This window comes from Cygnus olor, chromosome 4, assembly GCF_009769625.2.
Source record: "Cygnus olor isolate bCygOlo1 chromosome 4, bCygOlo1.pri.v2, whole genome shotgun sequence".
Taxonomy (NCBI): Eukaryota; Metazoa; Chordata; class Aves; order Anseriformes; family Anatidae; genus Cygnus; species Cygnus olor.
Window position 1 is genome coordinate 27169901 of NC_049172.1, and position 27232 is coordinate 27197132.

Consider the following 27232-nt stretch of genomic DNA (forward strand, 5'->3'; position numbering starts at 1 on the left):
AAGAATAGAATTTTTTTTTTTCTTCTTTTTTATCCCTCCAACATTGAGAAGAGAGTCGATACTGCTGCACGGGCAATTGTATTATAATGTGATTCATGTTGGAGGGACGTAAGATGGTTGCAAAGCAGTTACAATTTGTTAAGACAATATTGAGAACCCGTTACAAGGAATGCTGTGCTCATTATCAGTGAAGTCTCATAGTTCATTTCTGTAATTTATGGACTGTGAACTGTGTTAACTCACAGTTTTGCTACTCACTGTAAAGAAGGGTGACAGTCCTGGGCTCAGGTTTGTTAAAAGTAGCAGTTTCTAAGCTACAGTGTGGGTTAGTTGTCTCTAGAAAGTAATAGCCTGCAAGAATGTGGAATGAAATGTGTGCTTATTTCCATTTATTTTCTGTGGATTTAAAGACTCCCTAGCAGAGTTCTGTTCAGCACTAGGGCTAGCAGATAGGTTGCAATTTTTATATGTTAAATAAAGAAGGAGCAAAAGATTGGAGAAAAGGAGATAGCAGATCAAGTGAAAACAAGTGTTTCACAGAAATCATGACCATGAAGGTGCATCTGATCCTTTAACCCAACTTTTCAGTGTTACAGGCTGCGTCACACTCAGACTGAAGACTTTAGGCCAGCATTCAAACTAGCTTTAAAACTTATGCCATCAATAAAGACATAAATTTGTCATTGCCTGAGATGCCTACAATGTAAGAGGTTCTCCCAGGCAATACATATCCAACAGTTCCTCCTTCTACATGCAAAGAATATTCCCCATATCTCTCCTAGTTTCATTGGAGAATCTGTTCTTCCTGACCAAAACTCTCACAAACAGTCTGATACTGTGTATCTGAGCAGTGAGTACTGGGCAGGATTTTTGTAGAGAATGATCTATTTCTCAGCCTGCAGCCTCTAGCCATGGTGTATCGCTGATATATTAGAGTAGAGTAGGAGTACTCAAGGAGGCAATGAGGGGGAAAATAAACTTTTAAGTGAAGAGAGTGACTAGCAGAAGACCTGAGGCCTCGAATCAGAGTTTAATATTGTTTTTATTCAAAGCTGAAAACATTATGACTGTACTAATGCCCATCCAAGCAATTATTTTCTTATAGAGATCTATGAAGGAAGAGGAATGGAAGGACCTCAATTTATGAATTCTGAGACTGAAAGAATCACTGCAGATCCTTCCCAGCCCTTCTTTCACCCACCATAGGGCAAAGAATTTACACCAAAAGCTGGATCAGGAATATATTTTAGTAAGACAATCGATTTCATCTTGAAGATGATCAGTAATCATGAGTCTCTGTTTAGCAAAGGACTACTTTGATCATCATCCCTAAGAGGAAACTGCATATATTTCCCAACTGAATTTGTCTAGCAGTAGATTGTATCCAGTAAGCCTGTTCTTAGTTGCCTTGTGCCCCACTTGCCAGGATTCATTTTGATTTTTGAGTTGTTACAACACATCATCATGTCATCTTTCAAATTTGTGTTAAAGCAAGCTTTCAGTAAGGTGAGCTTTAAATCTCATTTTCCAACTTGCATATCTTTTATTCCCCTCTTTTTCACTTTTTCTCTCTGTCTCTCTTATTTTTATAAGCTTATTTTATATATATATATTTAATTATAATTTTATAATTTATAAATTTTATAAAAATTACTTATTTTCTCTCTGTCTTATTTTTACAAGGAGACCCTTAACTAGCCCTAAGCACTCTAGGGTTTGGAGCACAATGCTTTATTTGAAACTTCATTAATTTGCAAGAACAGGTCAGGTTTCTTAACAAAATATTTTAAAGATAATTCATCATACCCATAATTTAAGAAGTATTTTCCTTTCTTCATCATTCCTAAATTTGCTACTGGATAAAATACATTTTTAAAAAATAAATCTATTTGCGAGACATTTGTTTTCTTTGCAGTGTTAGAGTGTTTATCACCTCATGCCCACAGAATGAATGGAAAGCATATTACTGACCTTTGGACCAGTTCCTGGGTGACAATGCATTTGATATGTATAGAAATAACTGCATCCTCAAGTGCATCCAACAAACAGTTGAAGCATAGTAATTGTCATGACACCAATTCTGTTTCCATATGAATGTCACTTGTAGTATAAAGAGGGAGAAAATTTTAAAAATATACTGGACAGAATTATTCCACTGAAAAATTTTCTATAAAGAATCAGACACTTTTTTTCTATTAGGAGATGACATTTACTGTAGAAACAATAAATGTTTCTTGCAAATATGAGGCACTTGTAATTGATTTGCCATCCTTGATAGTGCCTAAGTAGTGACTAACAACCTCCAACATAGACTTGTCTACCAATACTTATCATTTCTTTCAGTTCACTCACCTCACTCAAAGACAATCACAGTGTTTCTCTAGCTTTTTTAAAGCTGTCTTCTAGAAAACAACATCAGTTTCAGCAATCTGCATTGTATCAGACATTGCAACCCCATGTACATATCACTTTTACACCTTTTCTAGTAGTCTTTTATTCTCGGCAGAGAAATATTTGAAAAAAGGTGTTGCAGACATTCATAATATGACAATTTCTCTCTTTTATTGCAGCCCTGGGTAAGGAGTGGAGCTTTAAGTTATAGTGCTGTTTGAGTTATCATTAAAACTAATGAATTTTGACCTAAGAGCTATTGATTTATTGAAACTCATTGCTGCCCTCCTCCTGTTGGAAAGGAGAATTGAAGCTGTTGGTTTCTTAGACTTTCATTTGGGATTCATTTACTAGTCCTCATGTAAGTTAGCCTTGAAGATAGGGATTTGGAGATTTGGAGAAAAATAGTCTTCTGTGGTAACAACATCGGTTAGATTGTCCAGGGCTAGCTATGTTGACTCTTTTAGTAGCATCAGGATAAAAATTATACTGCTCTGTATCTGTTGTGGCTCATTTGAAGAGGGGTTGAGGAGGTGAGATCTGGTGTGGAGACGAAGCAGAAGTGAATTCAAGGACAGCAAGCCTGTGAGTCACCACTGAATCAGGAGGTGTCTCTCAAGAGGGCTCCAGATGGGTGAGCTTTGTGTAAAGGACAAAGACCTTTGGTCCTTTGCAAGATAGCTCCTAGCTCTTGGTGCAACATGTAAGCTGAGTGGACAAAAAGATTTTGGTTTTGCCCCTCCTTGGCTTTGTTATACTATAAACTGGCCTTAGATTCAATTCAGGCCTGGTAGGATTATAGTACTGGGCCTCTGTGCTGAAGAATGTGGCAGTTTGCCATTTCAATCTGTGCTGTGTGTCTAAGCAATTCTTGCCTGCTCATCTGAGCAACTTTTCACCATATCTGAGCTGGGGAATAAGAAGGAAACAAAAGATGAAAGAAAGGCAAGCTGAACAGAAATTTCAGCTTTTGAATAATCTTTCTTTCACTTGCTTAATTTCCCATCTTATTTGTACAACTTTACTTGCTCAAGTGTAACAAAACTTGTATTTATTTATTCTTTATATAAACTCCAGCAAAACATTGGATACAGCTCTTGGAGAGAAAAATCCAGTGCTACATTTGTGTGTGTTTTTGAACATCTGGACACAATTCTCTTCCACCTCTTCAAGGACTGCTTTGTTTACCACATTGTTCATTGTTTTAGATAAGTACTTGGCTTCTAAAATTGGCTCTTGCTGTGTTTGTTGCTTCTAAACAGAAAAAGACAGAAACACATTTTAACCTTTTGGCTGCTTGGTCTTATGCTCTGAATGCATTTGTGAGATGGAGCCTCCCAGAAAGGACAAAAATAGTTACGTTGCCTTCAAGCACGAATAGCCCACAGCTTGGGGTATACTTGGGAGGTACTTACACTCCTCTTCCTTCACCTTGTCTATAAACAATTTCCCTCTCTTCTTTCACTTAGCTTCCAAAAAATAAAAAATAAAAAAAATATTAAGGGTCAAAAACTATGCTAGCAACAACTACATCATTCTTTCATTCTGAAGTATGGGCATGACAGAAAGGAGTCTGAGGGATCTTATAAAACTTTGCTGAGAAAGTTAGATGCAGCATTCTAGCATAAAAATACAAAATACATATATATCTATAGTGAAGAAATGACCTTTATAAAAATGCTTATTTTTATTCTTCTCTTTACCTCTAGGGCTGTTACAGCATGTTGTCATCTTCATAAATTTTTGAAAGCTTAAGCCAAATCCTAGGTGACTGTATGAATTTCTGTGGGAGGGAGCTTTGTTGCAGAAAGTCATAGCTCTCCTTATTTCCGTGTAGGTTCAAGGCAATCATGACTAACTACATTTTTGGCCATCTTGCTGGTGTAGTCACCATTCTTCCAAAATTGTTCATGTTTGCAACACTCTCCCAGTAATTTCTGCATCTAAGATGTACTAAGAGCAAGTGTTTATTACTACTTACCTTCTTGCATGGACACTGAAGTAAGTCACATGTTGGTCCTAAACAACCAAATTACATTGTCTCACTTTCAGAGCAATGGAAATTAAACAAAGAGGTCACAGATGAAATTAAAGTCATAGCCATCTTGAGCTAATTCAAAGATAATGTTTTCACTCAGCAAGCAGTTTCTTTGCTTATGTGCGCACTCAGTTTGTTCTTCATACATTTTTCATATGAATTCAAACCCTTCAAAGAACTGATTATTGCACACAACTTCATTTTTTTTAAATCAACTGGTAAGTTGATTTGAAAAGTTGTCCAGGTTGTGATAGCCATAAAGCAGGCTATGTGTAGCCACACTGCTCCTTGTGCACTCCTGAATGTATTGTGCCTGAGGCAAAAAGTTGCACAAGCCAGGATGCCCTACTGGTTCCATTCCTTGCATGACAAGAGGTGATAGTGTAAACCCACATAAATATGGAATAGGTGCTGGTTCACTCATCTAAGCTCCTTAATTGAGCATGTTTGTAGGCGGGATTCCTTCGGAGCAAGGTGCTGGGGCAATTGGTGACACATTCGGACTACTGAGTTTATGCAGCAAGCTGAATGACAATACCACTACAAGGCTTTCTCATTTCAGAGGATTAGTTTATGTTGGACCAAGAGAGGCTCAAAAACTGGGTTAAGCATCTTTCTACATTTTGTACTTAGGTAAAGTGAATTATGATCTTATTTCTGAAAGCTTTTTTTTTTTTTTAAATGATGGGCTTTATATCCTGCCTATACATCAACATGGGCATTGTAACTTTAAGAACGAGTACATCTGCCTTAATGTAATTTTAATGTGATGCATTTAAGAAAAAAAAGGCAGTTTCACAGGTGGCTGAGAAGTAATTAACATTTGGTTACTGAAAAAACTTGTGTTAATAGAAATTTGCTTAGAGGCATACTGAAAAGTAAGCAGGACAAGCATCAAGGCTGGGTGTACTTCTCTGGGATATCATAGCACATGATGAGGCAATAAATGTATTTTTTAATGTCTTACTTGTTATTTGATATTGATGCAATTTACTTTACAGCCTCCTATTTTACAGTACTTAATATCAAATCACACAAATATACAGCAGCAAAATCTGAAAATGACAATGAAGTACAAGCAGCTGTGAGATGCATCATAAACATGGCACAAAATGATGTGAAACAAATAATATTTTATTTATAATATTATTCTAATATTTTATAGTAGAATTATACAATTTGCTAGAGATATTTATCAGAAATACTTTCTCTGCATTGATTGTTCACAACCCAAACACTTCATGGTATAAATTAAACTATATAACATATTTTCTAAACCTGAGACCACCATTAGGTACTTCTGGATTGTTTCATGGCAGATTTTACTTTGTGTGGTTGGTTTTAAATAAAAAGGGAGACAAAGCCCTGTAATAACTACACTTGGAAGAATTACAGGATGGAATAGTCAACATTTTCCAGATTTTTTATTTTCTTTTTGTTTTCCGATGGGGGAAAGTTTACTAAGATTCTTCCATCATTCAAATAAAATCTATCCACAACAACCTCCTGTGGTGGAAAAAAAATCAGAAAAAAAAAAATCAGAACTGAGAAAGGAAAGAAGAATTTTAGCCAGAGCAAGTTGACAACTGTATGTGTGAAAGGGCGTTGAGTGAGAGTCATCGGGCCTTGGGATAGAATAGCAGTCTGTATGAAAAATGGTATTTTACTTAACCAGTAGTCTTGAGAAGATTGTCAGTCCTGACAACATTTATGAATACACAGTTCCACTTTTCTCTGGTTATGCTGCCATAAAACTTTCTTAATCAGTGGAAATTTCACACATGGCACTGCTGCCATAAATTTTTTAAACCGTCAGTTAAATGAAGACATTCTCTTGAAGCACTTCTAGTATGTTTTAAATGTTTTTCAATGAGGAGAAGAAGAATTTATAAAATATAAAACGTTTAGAAGTGATGACTGGTACAAAAATCTAAACGTCAGTTTTATTTTCTGGGCAGAGCCATGTAAAGTTTCTAAATTATTAAAAGCCTGCTTTGTAATTCCCTTTAAATCTCCTGTTTTACATTTTGTTTTGAAAGAAATCTGCAACTACTGTGGCCCCCAACAGTAGTTTACTAAAATATTTTTCAACAGGTAAATTATTATGGGGTTTCTGAATGGAAGAACAATGAAAGAAAAAAAAAATCCATTTATTTTAGCAGAGAAAGAAAACACATTTTTGGAATAATGCGGCTAGCATTTTTTGAACATGCTATGTTACTGGAGATAAATTTATAGCACTTTACAGTCCAAGGGAGTTCAGATTCATGCTGTTTTTTTACAGTTGTAGACCTCACCGGGCTGCTTCAGTGGTGACTATTTCTACCTGACGATGCATGCATTTTTTCAGCTTCTTCTACCAGTATTAGCCTTTGTGTCCAGTAGCTATGACAAATGAAGAAATTACACCTCATCAAGATGAAGTACTGGTGAGTTTTCTTCACGATGCAGACACTTCTCATTAAATCTAGGTTTCCTGCTACTGCATTCTCTTTCTCCAGCTATGGAAATAATGTAATGCATATAAAAACATCAGAAGATATTCAGCTGAAAACATAATCCCTTCCATTCATACTTCTAATTTGGCTTTTGATTTCCTTCACAAGCAAAATTATATGTTGTCTGGGGAAAATACTGTTGAGATATTAGAAAGCAACCTAAATCTGAGAAGATCAAAAAACATGGCAAGCTTGTTTTCCTAAAGTCCATATTCATTCATTTCTGAAGTATGTTAACGTGATTCTTTTTAATCTTCAGGAGTTAAGTCATGCAAAACAATGTTGTGCTGTGGCATGGAAACACTTTCAAAGTGTTACATGGTTAGGAACAATATATTAAGTGTTTTCTATGACATTATTTTATAAAGACTACTAATTCATTCCCAGTTCCTCAAAGTATCAAACCGTTACTTTATTCAGCTGATAATACTTGTTCAATTTTCAATGAAAATTCTGATACAAGAAAAGAAAGATGAATTGCTGAGTATTAGAGAAGCACATCCTGCTTTTGGCAGTGGCTGCCAAACTGGAGAGCTGTCCCATCCCCTCAGTTAGATTGGAGCTGTACTGATGCCTGATTGCTGCTAATTAAGCATTTAAAATGTTGGAGCTTCAGGCTACAAACAAAAGAAAACATCCAAGGCTCATTGTGCCTTAAAGATCCTATGGACAGATATTGCTAAATCCTTACATTATACATTCATATCAAACAATCTTCTGAAGAGCTGGCAGTCAGTATTTATATTTGCCCCATTATATCTTTGCAAATAAAATCCGAGGCACAAATAAGTAGTGCTGTATAAATAAATAAAAGAACAACATTGCTATTTAGATGTTTCATTTCAGTTATATTCCTACTTACGTGTGCACAGCTAACAAAAGTCCATAGGCTACGTTTTATTCAATGTATCTTTTAAATGTGGTAAGAAATAAATTTATTTGCAAGTATAATAGTTACACCAGCACTCTCCCAAAATTCAATAGCAAATTATTGTTTCAATATCATATCTATAAAAATAAAAATTCAACAACTCAGATAAAATTCATGCCAGATTCACTGTAACAACTATTGGGAATTAAACACTCTCTATTGTATTAAAGCTGTTCTTTAATTGCATACCAAGTCAGTTCATGATTTTCTCTTACAGCTTCACATGTTTTGAACAGGAAAGTGAAAAAGATTGAAATAGCTTCAGTGGGACATTAAGCACCTCAAAGAAGTGTAGCACCAAAAGTAAGCCTCTATTGCCTTTCCTAAGATGAATAAAAGGAGCTAGCTTAAAATGACTCACTGCATCCAATCCAGGAGCCATATAGGAGATATCATGGCTTTACAATTAACAGTGCAAAAGACCAACGAGGTGATGTAAGGCATTTGTGGAAGAGCCTGGTCATTACCCACAGTGCTGAGCACAACCATCTCTTCTGAGGGCACCAGCAGAGACATCCTTGCTGTGTCTGGCACCTGGGACAGGCAACCAGCGTGGTGGTGAGTCTCCTCTACAACATGTGTCCTTCTTAAGTTCAGGGCAATCTCTCAGCTTTGCACTGGGCCTCTCAGTCCTATTCTGTGTTGCTGTTTTATCAGCTTGATAAAGCTGCAACAGGAAACTGTGGGAAGATTTAGATCACAGCTTGTAGTCAAGAATAGTTTGGTGAGATCAACTGTGATGAATTTGAGTATCTTAAAATCAGAAATGGCTTGTGATGTATGATAATGCAAATATTCTGAACATGAGTGCATGCTGTCGCTGTGTTAGATTGTGGAGGAGGTGTAATATATCATACCTTTGCACATATTTAAACACAATTTTTGTTTAAAGGAAAAAGAAATTAGAAGAGCATCTCTGGCCGTACTTGTATCAGTACAAATGAAACAATCTGTAGTCTTTAACATGTATGGAAGCAGCCCTTTTAAGTGATTAATATAATAATATTGACTGTAATTAGTATTGTTTTTTATCAGCCTCTAATTTGGAGCACAGTGTGCCTAGTATCTTTTGCCTACAAATCTTGATTGTTCACTTAATAAAGTGCCCTTTATTAAGGTCAGCCTTCATGTTGCATTACTCTCCTCTGCTGCTCAAGAAACAGTGTGTAATCAGAGAGTTTTACTCTTAGATTTTTCCTGATAAAGCATGAAGAATACATAGGGGATGGCAAGTGCCTTCAAATGCATCTCATCTGAAAGCAAGTGGCAGCCCATTGCACCCATCCTAGCACTTGCAATCCGAACGAATTCAGTGCTGGTGGCACCAGTGGGGGCTGCTCTTTGCAGTGGCTGTGGATATATGCAGTATACGTCCACTGTGCTTTTCAGGTTCCCTGGATGCCCAGCTAAGATACTTAGAAGTAATCTCTGGATGATTGCCAGATGGGATATAGTTTGTTTCCTACAGATCAATACTCTGGGCTGGAGGGACTGCGCTGGTGGTTCCTCACTTCTGCATGAGCATAATTATTTATATAGGTGAGCTCTGTGTTTAGACATCCTTTCATCCTTGATCTGCCTAACAGGCACTCTGCTAGGGATTATCTTCCCTCCTCACTGACTAATTTAACAACAGACTTTATCTGTGTCGTTTGAGATAAAGATGAGAGACACAGTGCTGTCTATCGGCACTCTGAGTTTTGTAGTGTTTAAAAAAGTGCCTTTCTAGCATAAACTCTATTATGAAAGATACAAAGGAAGCCCCCACTGCAAGTATTCTAATCAAAGGAGAACTCCACTGGTGCTACTGATGACAGAAATTGTGATGAGCTCTGTTCTGCTCTAAATTACTAATTGACTTTTTCTAAAGAACACCTACTAGGAGTCTTGAAGTTTTATGGCAAATGCTAAACAGCAGCTGTTTTCTAATTGTTCTTCCCATTCTGTACTCCACACAAATATCTTTTTGAATAATAAGCTGGAGACACTTCCAGTTAGAAGCAGTGCAGATCAGAGAAAACTATGTAAATCTAAGAGGATAGGTCTTAAACCCCCAGAAGACAGGAAATTTATGGATGAGTTTTAATAATTCTCTCTTTAAAGTTCTTTTGCCTGTTAGTATTTCCATGGCTTATATTATGGCATGAGAGACTGACATGCTCTTATGACGAGTATCTGCCTATTATGGCACAGAAAAAGAAGTAATTACAGCATTAAATCTGAGTTTTATATAACTAAATCACTATTTAGGTTTTTACTGCGGCGTTTTCCAACCTTAATGATTCTATGATTCTGTGGTTATTGTTAGAAAATCATCATTGATGATCATCTTGATAATTCAAGAAAATGACTAGTAACAGGACATTCTTCTAGATGAAATCAGACCCTTTATGCCAAATTTTCAAACATATTACAGCCGCCATATATCACAGAATCATCTAGGTTGGAAGAGACCTCCAAGATCACCCAGTCCAACCCCTGACCTAACACTAACAAGTCCTCCACTAAACCATATCACTAAGCTCTACATCTAAACATCTTTTAAAAACCTCCAGGGATGGTGACTCAACCACTTCCCTGGGCAGCCCATTCCAATGCCCAACAACCCTTTCAGTAAAGAAGTTCTTCCTAATATCCAACCTAAACCTCCCCTGGCACAGCTTTAGCCCATTCTCCCTCATCCTGTCACCAGGCACATGAGAGAATAGACCAACCCCCACCTCTCTACAGCCTCCTTTAAGGTACCTGGAGAGTGCGATAAGGACGCCCCTGAGCCTCCTCTTCTCCAGGCTGAACAATTCCAGCTCCCTCAGCCGCTCCTCGTAAGACTTGTTCTCCAGACCCCTCACCAGCTTCATTGCCCTCCTCTGGACTCATTTGAGCACCTCGATGTCCTTGGTATACGTATATGCTTCTTTGCCTACATTTGTAGTATCTTTCATTGTACTTAGCCAGTTCACTGGCTTGTGTGGGCCAGTGTAGAAATTTGTACATAGTTCTTATCCCAGGGCAAACATCTTACATATGAGTGATACCAAAATTTTTGTATTCCTCCCGAGTAGACTCCTTTTGTGTTAATAGTGGCTAGGTGTTTTACAAACATAAAAGTAGAAAAGGAGTCAAAATGCTGGTGGGAGGAATACTTAAAAACAGAAGATAGGAAAGAAGAAAGAGGTTACAATTTTGAAGGTGTTCTCTGAATAATTTACCTAACACTTTAAATAGCTGGCCTGGTTTCAGTTCTGTCAAGTCAATTTAGATATCTTAATATATGTTTAGGAATGTAATTAAAAGTTTCATCAAAATTTTTGTATAGCTCCAAAAATATTTCTGATGATGAAGGTGGTTGCAGGGGAAAGCACTCCTGTGTATTCCATACAGTACGTTTTCATCGATATAGCAGTTGGAGCCAGGTAAATCAGCTGTGACATGCTGTATCAAGTTTTATCCACAAATATGCCTTACCAAAAGACTGTTTTTAGGTCTTAAAGTGCAAAATCTAAAGATTTAACAAAAGAAAATCCTGGTGCCACTATCTATGCATGGGCAAAACTTACCCTTGCCTGAGATGATTGGTTCCAGGGGTGACCAGCAGACCAGAGCATTACAGAGACCAAACTGCATTCTCTTTATGGACAGCCTGAATTCACCATGCCAGCAGGTCTGATCTGCACTTGCCTCAGACAACAACAGGACCTTTTGCTACGGAAACCTTTCTGTCTTGTTTTCTCCGTGGTCTGTCATGCAATTTGGCTGCAAGAGATTGAGTGGAGAGGCTAGATTTGCAGGGGGTAAATCCGTGCCATGGATAAATAGAGCCTGGTATGGGAGGCACTCCCTGTGGTGCATCAGCTGCTACATCACCCCAGATCTAAGACAGAGTATGTTTCAGTAGTTACACTGCACAGGCATCTGGCAAACTTAGCTTTGGGGCTGCTCTTACACTAGCTACTGTCTCATTATAACTGGAAATTGTCTCCGTTGAACCATGTCTGATCAGAGGTTCAGCGAGTGCACTGTGATAAATTGCTGCTAGGTTAGAGGTCTGGCATCTTTAACATTTATCCACTTTGGTGCGAATGACTATAAAAACCACAAGGCAATAAGGGCTCTGATTTCAAAGAGGACTGCCTGCGTGAACGAGGCATGCAGGACCAGCCTCTGTGTGAACTTTTGAGCAAGGAGGCATTTTATATTAAATTGTCTTTTCCATCATCTAATCTTCTTGCCTTGGGAATTCAGTTGTGAACTGACCCCAGTCCATCATGCTATACATAAATTACTAACAGAACTTTGAAGTTCTTTCCACATTTACAGAGGAAGTTCAAAAGTATATCCTGAAGGGATTTTCAACATATATGTTTTGGAAATTAAAGAAAATAACAGGCAAGAGATTCAATATCCAAGTGAGCCTTGTATCAAGGAGGACAATTTTACCAATGATTCAGAGTATCCATCATGTCAAAATGTGCTAATAGGCAAACTGGCCTCCCTGCACAGTTATATATAGGTATGTGTTTATTTGTAGATACACATGTGTACTTTTACATATATGCAGACAGGGATATAAATGACACCTGAGTATGGGGACATAACATTTGAACTTCTTCCAGATCGCGAGTATATGAAACTTGCAATATAGTTATTTTCCCTGTGTAGGTAATGGCTGTCAGTTATGCCCTCCTAACGGTGATCCCACATCAGGTTTCACACAAACAAGTCATCACACATTTTATAACAATTCCTAAAATTTAAATTATTTGCATAGAGAATTCTTGTTGCTTAGGTGGGTGGCTACAGTAGTTTATGAATACTATAAAATCAGAAATAAATAATTTGTGCATATTTATTTTTTAATCTGGTACTATGAAACCTTTTAATATTCGGAGCAAACATTTTAGGGATTGTTGGCATTTCTGGACTGTAGGTATCTTTTCACAAAAATTAAGGCCTTGTTGCAGTGATGTACGTAAGCTGCGTACTTAATTTTGAGCACATTCTGAACCCCACCCAAATCCTTGAAAGGCTCAGCACAAGGTTGTGCTGAATTCAGTGAGCGTTAGTATGTGCTCAAGTGCTTTCCTGAACAAAAAAACAAAACTCATGCTAGGCTTCTACAGCCTCTCAAAATCCCCCCCAAATACAGGTTTTATGCTGCAGGCAGAACATGCTGCAAGTACGGTTGAAGACTTTCTTATCTTTGCTTGCATCTGCTTGCAGCTGATCCAGCACTGCTCCTGCATTCAGAGAATTTAAAGGAGGAGGAGGCATGTGGATTTCCCTCCTCCCAGCTTTTCTCATCCGCAAAGCCTGATTCTCATAGAGGGAGAGCCCATCAGATGTCAGCAGATCAAACCGAGAACTTGCAGTTCTGGTTTTGCACTTCATCTTTGCAGGCCAGAATGAACAGGCTCTCATTCTTGCACAATTTGGGGTGTGCTTAATCAATTAGAAAGGATCTTGGGTTATGTACGTTGTGCTTCTGTTGTCAAATAAAACATTCGGATTCATTACCTGGTGTGTGATAAGCCAAATGCACAAACTAGGTTGAGATATTGTTTATTTCAGAGCTGTGCAAGTCTGGGTACCAGGTGGTGTTCCACAAGGTTGGCCCGACTCTGGACTTTCCCTGTTTTTTATACAAGTCTACAAAGTCTACTCTGCAATATGAGGCTAGTATTAATGTCCTATTAAAAATTTCACTCAGGAGGTGTCAAATAACTCTTGAGATGTGGTGATAGTCTTACTTCTGCTCCAAGAACCAACACTTGACATCAAAATTACCTGTTAGAAAGTGCTGCCTTTTTAGAGCAATTTGGTAAGAAAGCTTTTCTACTGAAGCAGCAATGCAAATAACAAAATGCCATGTATCTGTGACGCAGGAAACAGCAGCCCTTCCGTAACTAGCTCAGACATTTCAGGAAGTGTCTGCTGACTGTCACGTTTGAAGCAAGAGTAGTCTTTTCATTTCATTTGTAGACTATGACTCTAAACACTACATTAAAGTACAGGAGGTAATCATTAGGAATTTTATGAAAACTCAAAATGTAGCCTATGCATTTGAGAACTTTTGTCCAAGACATCTGCCTTGGTCCAGATACATGCCTGCTTTTGAAACCCAGGCTTTCAATTACTAGGCAGAGTATTGCCATTAAGCTTATGAATGAAAACAGTTACTGTGCTATATGTGGGGTTGCCAGCTTTTCCTAAACCTTCCACTTTTTGAACTGTATTTATAGTTCTGTTTTTCAGAGCTGCCTAGTTTTCATCTCATGATGCACTGAGGTACGTTGCTTGGTTAAAGGTTCTTTTCAAGGATGATGGCACACAGAGATACTGTGAAGAAGACTAAGAAACTTACCTTAATTTTCTGTAGTCTTCATCAGGTGGGCTGTGAATGAAAATAATTTCTTCCAGTACTATGTTTTGCACTGTTTGTCTTTATTCATCCAGTCATGACCTTGCAAACAGCAGTATATTTCCTTTTGACTATGAAGACAGATTGCTGCAGTTCCTTGTAGGGCTTACTAGAGAAGTTTTATTGTGCATTATGGATAATGCAAAATGCAGTAGTGCCTCAGCTTGAGCCAGAACTGTTGTGACCATGATAAGCTTGCTCTGTTTGCTGTATTAGTTCTTTATAAAATAATTGGTTATATGATGAATAACTGTTAGATTTTTCTGAAAGTCCTTGGTAAGGAGGAGGGATTACATTTGAAACCCTCTTTATGAAACTTCTCCTGCTTCATTCTTGGGCTTTTACATGCCTTTTATAAAGCCTTTCAGTGAGTAAGTTGAAACTCAAGATATATGCAGCAGAAGCTAGCTATTGTTGGTAAAAGTGAAGAGATGGGTATTATCAGAGTTCTAACAAGCCTCTGTGGGCATTTGTTTTTTTCTTTAGTGGTGCTTGCTGGTAGGATTTGGATGAAAAAGGTGGATCACTCAACACAAACAGCTCAGAAAAGTCACAGGCTCAGCTACGTTGCTGAGTGAGACTGGTCAATAAAACTGCTGGCATATGGCTATGAACAAGAAAAGCTTCTTCGTGTCTGGCATTAGGGAAAGCAGTGCTGAGAGCGGGCAGTAACTAAAGCACGAGCAGGCTAACTGGGCTGGGGAAATCCTCCAGGACAGGAGCCAGACAGGCCCAGACTCTCCTCTCCCTCCAGCCCAGGCAGGGAAACAAGGGAGTAGGAGCAGAGTCCTGTCGTGCTCTGCCTTTCTCCCCTGGCCTCTTCCCGGCCATAGACAGCAAGTTCACCAACACTCAGGACAGGGTTTGATGCAGAGATGTCACTGCTTGCAGCAACATAGCATCTGTTTGGCAATGTCTGTTCCTTTGTCCCTAGATTGTGCTATAGCATTTCTAGTAAGCTGTAAGGATATTTGTCCTTGAACTTCTGCTGTGGAATCAAAACTAAAAAGAGAAGGTAGATTTGTAATAAAATAAACATGTAATTTAGTTATATAACAGGGAGTGATTAGGTCAGAAGGGTTAAATGCCACTACTCCTTGGAAGAGGGGTAGCAGGGTGAGCTAGCACAGTCAGCAATCAATAATCAATGACATGGCAAAGTAGGGAGGCAAGTGGTGGAAGGAAGGGTATCAGGATAACTTGGAAAACTGGTCTAAAGACTGGATTAGACATATATAATGATTATGGTTAGCATTTAACCTATATGATCATTTAAAGAAATTATTAATGTCTTCTTTTTTTGAAAGATTAACTTTAATAGTGTATGTATTTAAATTGCTCCAACTTTTCTGGATCTGAAGTGCCATATATAATACAGTAAGAGTATTATTTTTGATATTTTATATATAAGCCGGAGAAGACCTCAGGATGCTCATATCTTTCTGTGATGTTTCAAAAAATTTCAGTTTCTTCAGTTCTTTCCCTTTGACAGTGCTATTAATACATACGTATTCCACAATTCATGTGTGCTATATTTCTTATATTTCTTATTAATCTTGTGAATAGTATAAAGAATATGGATGTATTTACATGTATATACATACATGGGGAGGTAAATAATTCACTTGTTTTGATTTTTCTTTTTGATTCTGCCAGACTCATCAGCATTACTTTTTTGTTATTTGTTTAATAATGTTCTGATGAAAGTTGTAAAACCAGAACATTATTAAACTTATTTTTGCTGCCTTAGTAAATATATCTATAAGGTAGATGCTCTGAACAGTAGTCTCTGCATCGTCTATCTTTTTACAGAGGAATGTAAAATAAAAGATTTTTCTGAAAAATAAAAGTGCTGAATTTACCTCAGCATTCTTGACATCAACCTAAGAACTCTATGAAAGATCAGGATCCAAAATGAAGAGTTATCAGTCTGTGAAGTTTAATTGGTGAGGCGTCCCAACAGTACTATTCAAATTTTAAAAGTTATGCATTTGATTAGATATTGTACTGATGTATATGGCTTCTCTTGTCTGCCTGGAGTATCCAACCAAACCAAGAAAAATTCCTCCAAATTTAAAGCCAAATTTTTCAAATAAGCCATTTGTATATGCTAAGCACCTAGTAGTTCAACTTATCGATGCTGCTAAACTATGGAGATAATCATGATTCAGTATGTTTTTAAACCATACATGTACATGTATTTACTGTTGAACACATATTTAAACAGTTTGCTCCTTTGCGAGACAGGTTCTGCATGAGCAAAAGAGTCCAGTCCCTCCTGACAGACTGCCTGCTGGCAGGATGGATGGACATACATGCTGTGTACAGGCATTGCATTTACAGTTTGTCTTTTTATATCATAGCACTGCATAGAACTGGGCAGAAAAGGCCATTCTGAATGACATGCATGTTGGTAGCAGGACACTATATCACTGTATCAGGATTAACCTTTTTTCTTCTATTTTTCTCCTTTTATTTTTACACATATCTTCCAGTGAAGATGAGTTTTGAATGAAAGACAAAAATTTGTGAGATGTTTGCATGACTTTTAGTGGGTGTTGACAGAAATGCCAATCTGATTCATAAACACAGAAAAACAGATTAATTTTCATCCAGAGTTGCATATAATGTACAAAATGAACTACACAGTACAGCTATTAAAATGCAATACAGTACTCATAAAATAAGAGCCTGTATTTTCAACAGCTGACCTGATAAAGGCAGGATGGATTGTACCATGGTTTATACAGTAGTGTGTGTAATGGCCATGATTCCTCTTGCTGTGATTGTCTACATTCCTCTCGAGTTTGCAAGGTTTGTTTTGTGATTACATCTGCTTCGTACTCAGTAAAATTTGAATTTTATTAAATGTATTGGTACTCTCCCATTCTAACGTAGATTTCCAAGAATGTTGAAAAGGGAATATTGTTTACCTTATCTTCATGACCATTTTACAAAGATATTTCAGTTTGGAAGGGAAGTGTGTTTCTGACGTTCTGGTTTTAAGCTCTGAAAATAGCACATTGGCTTCAGAGTCACTTGTGCCCTTTGAAATTGTTACTCCAATGTCCAATGTTTATTTTTACTTGACTTAATAATTTTAAACCAGAAGGTAAATCAAAGTGAATAGGCAGATATTTGAGTTTAAATATATATTCCTAAGTTAGTATAATAGGATAGATGCTTAAGAAATATGGTATAAATTGGGTATATGAGAAATGTATGTAATCATATGACATTTAGCAGTGATTATTTAATTTTAAAGCATTTACAGTGCAGTTTGTGACAATTAAATTATATCACTTTTGCAATTCATTTTTGAATTATAAAGTACTGTGAAGTACATGAAATTAGCATTTTTGTTTCATTTTCATGTCCAAAAAAGACTATAGTGACATGTTATAATGAATTCTTTTGATATTCAGAAGAATTTTGCTGTCTTTTGATAAAGAAGTAGTCTATGATTTAGTAGATATTTTTCTGTAACTTAGCATAGGGCTACCAGAGTGCAGCTCCTGACAGATCCATTCAGCATCTTCAGACTGTTTAAGACCCCAGAGTCCAAGGAGCTGGGACCAAAACCATGGCTCCTGTGGCACTCCTGTGAGGCAGGTGCAAGAGACTTTCAAAGCACAGTTGCCTCCTCGCTTCTTCTCTAATCTCAGGACTCAGATGGTCTTCAGCACTCTCTCTGCTCTTGCTGTCTGCACTTTAGGTAGGATTTAGCACCCTGGTTTCAGGAGGATCCTTTGTGCGCCCTCTAAGCTTGTCTTTCACCGTGAAAGCTCTCCACTTCTGCAAGACAACTCTGCCTTAAGGGAAGGGCTGGTGGGGCCTGTCTCTTGAGCAAGGGAAACTGTCTCTCATCTCCCAGAAAACACAAATTCCGTGTACCTTTAATGCATAGACTCAGCCTGTGTATATCACAGAATGGTTAAGGTTAGAAGGGACCTCTGGAGGTCATCATATGCCTCAGAAAACTCTTTTTTTTTTTTTTTTTTTTTTTTTTTTTTTTTTTTTAGGAAGCTCAAGTTGCAGTCTTGTTTGCCCCTCCACACACCTGTGTCCCTTCCACACACCTGGACACAGGACAGGACTCCTCCCATTTGAGGAATGCGAGTGCACCTACGCAGGGTGCAGAAAGGTGCAGAAGGGTGTTCAGCTGAGCCACCTGTGCCTGCTGTTGCCTTTGGATGCCCTTCAGCGCAGCCCCCCCCCGCCCCATGGCAGAGAGGCCTGCCCAGCGCAGGGCACGGCACCTTGTCCCGTGTGGCTGCCTGGTCTCCTCTTCAGGCCCTGTGCGACTTTCCTCAGGAGACAGCTGACAGCAAGCATGCTGCCTCTGATAGTTTCTGTGCTTTTGGCCTGCCCTCAGTGCCTGTTGACTTCAGGTTGAGCTTTGGGAGCATGAGAGAACAAAAGCAGGTCCTTGGAGCGAACATGAAGCACTCGATAGCATATGCCTGCTCTGAACAGCCGCATCAATGGCATTTAGCCTCTTCAGCAAGCTCTTCTCTGAGCTTACTTTGTACATCTACACCTCTGTCAATTAGCCTTTTATTATGCAGATTTCACTTCAGTTTACTTGGAAAATAATACTGAATAACATATTTACTGGTACTAATGAGTATTGACTTGAGATATTTCTTCTCTATTCATGCCTAATGACTTAAATAACTTCAGCAGTTTGCTAAGCTGCAGCTGGCGTCTTTGCTTTTGATTTTTTTTTCCTTCCTTCTCTTCTCCTTTGCAGGGAGAAAAATGAGTCTTAAAGGCGTTACCAGTGCTCAGGTACATGCCGGGTTTCAGGATGAAAAATAATACATCTTAAAAGCATTTAGGTGGGCAAAGTAATGCGTGCTTCCAGGATGAAAACCCTTCCTGAAAGGCCGATTGTCCCATCTGACACACCCTTTGAGTAGCTCATAACTGCTACTGTAGGAGTCAAAATTTTTCTTTCTCTACATCCTGTCCTTAGGAAGTAGGGAGTGGACCAACTGAGCTAATTCTCTTTCCTTCCCTTTTTCTCCAGTCCTTCTGCCTGTCTCTCCATTTAAGGTGAAGAGCACCTCCTGTGCTCATTTCCTCTCCTTTTCCAAGGAGGACTGGAAAGAGGGCAGGTGGGTGACAAGCCCATGACAACTTCTCCCCACCTAGCCTTGGAAGGAGGCAGGAGATGAAGAGTCCAGTGACATCTGAGATCAAGAAGGTAAAGTAGCTATAATGGAGAAAATGGCAAGGAACAGATGTGGGGAATGTACTGATATGGAAGCTGTACAGTGTAGGGAACTGCTAAATAGGTTTAATAATAGGAGTCTTACTTTTTAAAACCCCATTAAATGCTCAGCTGTAGCTGGAGTCACTGCAGATTTGAGGACTATGATAAGGAAATAATGTTTATCAGGACAAAATCAAAGAAGACTTTTTTTTTTTTTCTTTTGATTAAAGAAAATGAACAGATCATATTTTGTCCTTATGTCAGATGTGATTGCCAGAATAGTTTAATTGCTGATGAGGAAGAGTAACTTTCAGGCTTTTTTCTTGGATGCCACTAACTGACTCACTAATTGAGAATCTATGCATTTATATGACAGGTGTTTTACCTTTGATTGATGATATCTTCTGTTCATTTCTCTTCTGTGCCATATCTCATAGAAACACAGTTTTGATTCCTTATTTCTCTAAAATTATTCATATTTTAAGGGTAAACTCCAACTGTAAGTTCTGCTGAGCAGTTCTTAGATAAAAACCTTTACTCTCTTAACAGTGAAAACCTATATAATGAGGATTTTGATGTGTTTTAAACAGAGACTTCTAATCTCTGCATTACACCTTCAAGTTAACCCCAACATTTCTGTAACATCTGGTGTCAATCTATATCCTAATACTTTCTGTAGATCATCTAGTGTAATGCTGTATTGCAGGTATCAGAACCTCAGGCTGCTGTGTTGGCCAGAGACACTCTCTGGAAGACATATCTTACAGGACCCCATAGGCATCTTATGAAAGACAGTAGTAGCAAATTAAAGCAGTCTGATGCACTGTTAATGACATAGCTAAAGAACAATTAACAAGAACAAGCATGGAAGAAGAAAATCCATTTGAATGATGTGAAAAGAGAGGAATTTTGAAAAATTGGAGCTGCTCTGACATACTACATGAATATTAGTTAGACTCCTGTCAGCAAAATAAGAGCAAGAGCAGAGAAACATGTAGTGATACAAAAAAATGTAGGCCTATAGTGATATGCACCAATTGAACTATTCTGACACCGGTGTTTGACCAAGTTCTTGTGAAATAGCATTGACAATTCTGAGTATGTGTGTATGGACAACTGTTATAAATATTATAAAACAAAATAGGAATAATCAATTCTGTTTCTCTGTTGTATTTTCTCTTACTAGCAATCCACACAGTGATGTAATCTGTTCTTTCTCAATGCATAACATTTTGAGAGAAAGAAGTACGTGAAAAGTGTATTTTTCAAGAGATCTGTAATTTGTTGTCTGAATTTCACATAAGGAATACTTTCATGTCACATACACAAAATATTTATATATATTCATTCAGGCTGAGTGTTTAAAACCAAACAACATATCAAATCATTTAATTAAGAATCAGAAAACATACTGTTTAACAAAATGCTTTGTAAATACTGCAAGAAATGGGAAGTGGCCAAATTTCTACAAATTTCAACATGGCCTGTAGTCTTTGTTCAATCAAAATTCCTCTGAAATTACTGGGAATTATGACAAATCAGGACTGGGGGGAGAAATCCTGTCATTAGAAGAGGCATTATTTGCTAGAGTGGCAGCAACATTTAATCACAGAACACAAACCAAAGATAGGAAAACTATGTGCAGTTAAACTGAGTGCTCAGATTTTATGTAAAAGTAGGTCTATTTTTGAAACAAATCACAGAGGATGTGGAAAAAGGAGAAACAAGACAAAACTGTTGTCACTCTCATGAATAGTTTCAGTTCTAACCGTACATGTGTGGTTTCTCAAAGGATTTAAGTCTGCAGATGGCCCTTCACCTTTCTATTGAGCACTCTCACAGATGATGCTTTGAAGGAACAAGTTAAACAAAGGTTGTAATGAAGCACAGATTTATACATCATGAGTTATGCTTAACATCCTTCTTTCCACTGGAAATAAATTTCATGGTGCTGGGGGTTTCAGCTGAGTCCTGATTTATCCACAGGTAGCAAGTTCTGGCATACCTTGATGTGGGTTGTCAGGGCAATGATTATATATTTCTGTAATTCCATCATCAATTGCTTTTATGAAGGCTTGGTATCTGTGTAGTATGGGGAGAAAATTGTTTCAGGGTAGACAGATACAAGTGTATTAATTAGCAAAAGCTGCCAACTTTGGAAGATGATGGCCTTCTAATAAAACAAAGCCTCAGTATAAAGCAGAGGCTGTAACCTTTCTGGTCATTCTCTGAATAGGAATGTGTTTCCTAGAGGTCACTACTAGAGGTCACTTGCTATTCACATAGCTAACAAATTATAAACAAAAAATGGACCCTTTTACACATTGAAATTTAAAGGATTAATTAATTAATTGGTTGCGAATATTGCAGTTTTAATCTTTCCCTGTCATCTGGGGCTTCATGCTGTTAACTGATAAGAAATCAAAAATCAGTCATTGAGTCCCAAGTAGAAAAAATCCATGTGTTCATTTGTGTTAAATCAATACAGCTTCATTGATGCTGATAAGTACTTTATGTCACATAAAGAACTGGCCTGTTTACCCTGGAAAGCATAATTGTTTTTCAGTAGCAGTTAAATAATTTACAGATCCAGAATCCTCCATGGTGGATCAGGTAGTCAGAATATTCCTTCTCATCCTGTATGTACTTTGAATCTTTATTTGGCTGAGATATATTAAAAAATAAAGGTGGAAGAAAAGAAAAGGCAATTAGACTCTTTTAGCAGGCAAAACACAGAGCCCTTCCCTCACGCTGACTGCTCAAGCAGTTCCTCACAGCACATTCAGTCACAGAATCTGTCCTTACTCAGACACTGTCTCTCACTGAAAGATGCTCTTACACCTTGCCATCTGTCATGTGCCACCTGCTCCCATGTTAAAAATGGCTCCCCCAGTATAGTCAAATTTGACAGTTATTTCCATTGAGATTGGTGATGGAATAAGCTTTGGAAATGTGTTCCTTTTCTCACATCTTTCCTTCGATTGATAGTGTCTCACTTTCATATGTAGCCCTAGTGACTTTGTTGGGACTGCTAAAGGATGAAGACTGATGCACATAAAAGTTGTGCCTGAACTTTGTTATTAACTAACAGTGTAGAACACCTTTGCTTTAAACTTTCCTTTTTCTATTAAACTTGGTAGAGTTGCTCCTCTTTACTAGAAAACCATGCATGTTAATTGGACACTGTTGTACCAATTTTCGGGAATATGTAGCAATGATGATCGAGAAAGAGTGAGTAAGAAGGCAAGAAATATAGAACTGTCTGCAAAGATAGTGGCATACAGTATGCTTTCATGAGAAACAACAAAATTACAACATTGTCAATTGCATAGTTTTACTGGGATCTATCAGCTACAACACAAATACTAAGCTGAGAGCTCATACCCCTCTTTTCCCAATCAAATATGAACTTGCAAATACTAATCTTTTTTTTTTTTTTTTCTGGTAGAATAACAAATTGAGATATGTTAGTACAAGTTAGCAACTTCAGTGACTTCTGAAACATTTTTGAAATGTTCCGTTGTCACTGTGATGCTAATTTTATGCTCAGTCTTCATCTCATTTCCCAGATCATCGGAGTGTTTGTATCTCAGAGCTGGAATAGCTAAGCCTCTCAGCAAGCATCAGTGCCACAGGTTGCTCTGCAGTTACATGTGCACCAGCTGCAGCACATCTTCAGGGAAGGCTGTGGACAGATTCATTCCCCCAGCAGTATCTGCGGATGTCTCCAGCACTCCTATCATCCAGACTCTCAGGTGCCTTGGCCTTTTTGGTGGTCGAGGATTCCTCCCTGGAAAAATGTCCAGAATTAATAGGCAGACTAAAAGGGCACACTCTCAGATATTGATTGCTTAGCTGCGTGAATTGCAAAATAAGAAACAGCATACTAAACCAGATGGCTATTTGGCTGCCACGATCCCACGTAGGACATCTAGGTAAAAATATTAGAGCACATTCAAAGATGTTTTGGATTTGTTGTGATTACAACAGATCTGTGGTGCACTGGGTATACTCCACATATCCAGACTGTCATGCATGCCTGACTTTAAATGTGTTATAAGAATTTGAGGTAACTAAGGAACTGTCTTGGTGTGGAATAAGAAAATAAATTCTCTGGTGATTGGAAAACATGGGTCCAAACCTTTCTGGCTGGAGCCTCTGTTAATGCTCTGAGAAATATCTGGAAATCTAAAGCAAATATATGAAGCCCGCAGGCTTTCTGCAATAGTTTTGGGAGTACATGTTTTCAAAAGCCTTGCTGAAGATGTCTTTAGATTGTGCATGTCTGTCTGTACTTTCCATGTAGGTAGGGTTGTCAATAGCATGCTTGACCTTACTACCTAGTTGCTTTGAGCTTACGCTAGCCAGACAAGCTGACAGGAAACCCGTTTCTTCAGTTGGGGCCTTCTGTCAGAGAAGGATTTTATAGGGTATTACTGCTATTCCCTGTGACCGTGCAGTTCTCCCAGCTGCAAGAACTGTACTGAATGTTCAGACGCCGGAAGGGACAGCGGGGTTTCACAGAGTAATGCTAGCTGTTAGGAATAATTACATTTTTCCACTTGGGGAAAATGTTCTAGGCTATCTCAAGTATATGTAAGAGTTTTCATCTAGGTTTCTTTCTAAAGAAGCTCATCTGTTTTCTGTTAGCTCCATGCCTGGCGCAGGAGCACAGCAAGCATTGTGTGAATTCCAATTTCCCAGTGTGGATATTCTAGAAAATGGAGAGAATGCTACAATGTGGGTCGTTTCTGTGTTAAATCAGCAGAGGTTCAGATCTTCCAGTTAAAGATTTCAAACTTGCTTCTCTTAGCTTGAACAGTTTATCGCAGGGAAAATTTCTATCATTGTTTGCTATCATAAATGTAACAAAGAAAATTGTTGGTCGGGTACTTCAGCTGCTATACGGTGATGTAACCCTGTAGGAACTCTGTGAAATCTTGCTGGTTTACAGCAACTGGTGATTTTATGTGGTAGTCACTGCAATGTGTAGTTATGTGATTGTGTCCTTTTATAGTCTTGTCAAGAAGGCATTTCTAGTAGCATCACAAGTTATTCAGAGAAACCTGCCAGACTCTCAGTGCATCTGAAAGAATATTTAGAAATATTCATGTTCATCATCCTGTATTAATTCAGGCATGCAATCCTTGACTTGTTTGTGTGATTAACTGTTGTTAAGACTTTGTACTGTCACAGAATGAAGTGTTTAGTATACCTTTTTGACTCAAGGAGAGGATTGCTTCTATTAGAAGGCAATGTGAGCAAATAGTAGAGGCAAGATTAATGCATCACCATAATCTGCAGTTATTAACAAACATAAAAAAGCTACAGAGAGCTGGAGCATGAGTGGTTTTTAAAGTGAAGGCAGTAAAATTTTCTAAATGTCTTTTTGGATAGAATACAGATTGCTATCCTTTTGTGGAAATCGTGTTGTTCTTAATTTTTATTTATTTATTTATTTATTTATTTTGTATTCCACTGCCATTGCTGCTCTTTGGAATGACAGTCCAGAGTCATACTGCCATAGGGCCTCTTTAAGTGGAAAAGAGAGACCTTTTCCTTCCAGATGGCTTCTGTACCCACGGGCAGTCACACTGGGCAAACTGTGATGGGAGACTAGGTATCATTGAGAAAGATTGTGCAGCTGGAACAACTAATTCGAGTTCTGTGGGCTGCTGACAACTTTCTGGCTGCTGTAGGCAAAGCTGTCCCATATCAATAAAACTCCTAAAGTAGATGCCAGATCTGTGAGGGACAAAAATGCTGTGCAGTTATCTTTGTCTTTGTGGCTGTGCCTTTTGGTTGGCTTCTCTCTGATTTGTGATCTGTTACTTCTGGAAAATATCTTATGGAATAATACTTCATCTGCTTTGGAATTTTAACAAGTTACCTCAACAGCTTTGTCAGTGTGTCACAAGTAATCTTTCTGGGTCTTTTGTTAGCTTTTAAATCAGACCCTACTTAGCGATGCATTTGGCTAACCCATGAGAGATGGCTTTGTCTTTGAGAAATGAATGTATGTCTGATAAAAAGTTGCCCCAAAATCTGTCCAGTGTTTTTACTGTGAAAGCCTCTGAAAATCAAAGCTCCTTTCTTCACTTTTTGTTTCAGAGTCTTGTCTTTTCTTTGAGATATTCAAGTTAGTGTTTATACGATCTTTGTTGTTTTCCACTATTGCAGGCTAGTAAGAATAATTTTACATTTTAAGCTCTATTTGTTTGTTTTCTTTCTCTCTGCATGGCATCATTCTTTGTTAGATCTTGTTATGTCCTGGAACAGCATCTAAAGAAATGCTGTGAGGTATTTTAATGACGTAAGTAACAGTTTTGGCCTTATGTCTCATTATCTGAAAGACAGCATCTCCAGCAGAACAGACATATCTCATCCTGCCAAGGCCCAATGTCGAACATAATGTGTGAAAGAGACTCAAAATGAGGAGAATGGATCTCATTCTTGCTTAAAATGCAATGAATTTTAGTCCTTTAGGGTGAATGACTGTATTTTATAATTCCGGTTGTAGGGATAATCAATAATTTCAAGTGACTGAAGTGACAGGGCAGTACATTTGTGTGAAAAGTGAGTCATTTGGGGAATAAAAATGAGTGAGATCACTCAGAACGAGGTGCACGAGCCCGCAGCCTGAGTTACTGGTTCAATATCCAGGCGGTAGAGTGCAAGGGCTTCCTTCATGCGTGTCGTATGGCAGAGATGCTAGAAAATGTGATTGAAAGCTTTGAAACTGTTTGGATCCGACTCTGGAGAGGAGACTGTAGAAACTCTGGTATCCTGCTTTTACTGTCTGGCCTGTCCGCAGTATCTTCCAGAACTGGAGACCTAGAAGCTGTGGGGTGCCCAGGCGAGGGGCAGCTGTGTGGTTTGTGAAACATGGTGCCGAGGACTCGAGGGCCTTTGCAGTCACCCCGCCACGAGATCCTGCTGGCTGCGGGATCCCCAGCCCCAGCGCGGATGCACGAAAAGGCAGGTGTGTTAGTGCCTGAATGCTGACGAGTAAGACTCACGTTCTGCTCTAAGGGCTAAGAATATCCATTTATCTCAACAGATACAGGGGCTGGAAGCTTGCGGAGGTGGTTTTGTTTTGCTGTAGGGCTTCAAAAATATATATAAATCACATTTGGTTCAAATTTGGTAGTAAAATTTAAATTTGAACCTTTCTTTTTGAACAGATCTTTGAAGTGTCACTTTTTACAAAGACCTGAATTCTAATTTAAGAGAGCCCTGCTATGTCCTACAATGTCTGGTGAGGTCACAGAGGGAGAGTGGCTGCAGGTTATTGATTTCTGGACCTAAAGAACGTTCAATAATTATTATCAGTAGTTAACAGATCACAAAACACCTGCTGATTAACTTCCTTATCTGAAAGCCGTTCCTTTTCATGCTGTAAATGATATCTAGCACTCCCTGAAGGGGTCTATAGTTTATAGATTTTATAAGTGAATGAGAGAATGAATGCATTATTTTCTTGCCTTTTTGTGAAGCTGTTAAGTTATTCGCAGAATGTTCCATTTTAATATAATTTATGCTTTTACCAGCATTTTAACACTTCACTGTAGAAGAAAAAAAATGAGGCTTTTATCATTCATATTGAAAAAAGCTTAAGCCTTAATCCACTCAGAGTCAGTAACTGTTATTTGATCTTAAAGGATGGTACTCATAAACTATAGAAAGGCAAAGGCTAAAATATTCTTTATGGTGTAAATGTTACAGTGCATCTCATATT

General features: G+C 38.1%; 1 long non-coding RNA gene across 4 annotated transcripts in view; it reads left to right on the plus strand.

The window, feature by feature from the left end:
• Positions 1-27232, plus strand: part of LOC121069571 — a 104350-nt gene that overhangs the window by 66682 nt on the left and 10436 nt on the right. The window contains exons 3-5 of one of the 4 annotated variants that reach the window (XR_005819493.1): positions 6720-6858; positions 8076-8161; positions 8272-8986. This is a non-coding gene — a long non-coding RNA (uncharacterized LOC121069571). Of the gene's footprint in view, positions 1-6719; positions 6859-8075; positions 8987-27232 lie in introns of those variants that run through there. The other 3 variants (XR_005819492.1, XR_005819490.1, XR_005819491.1) reach the window with 3 other exon arrangements.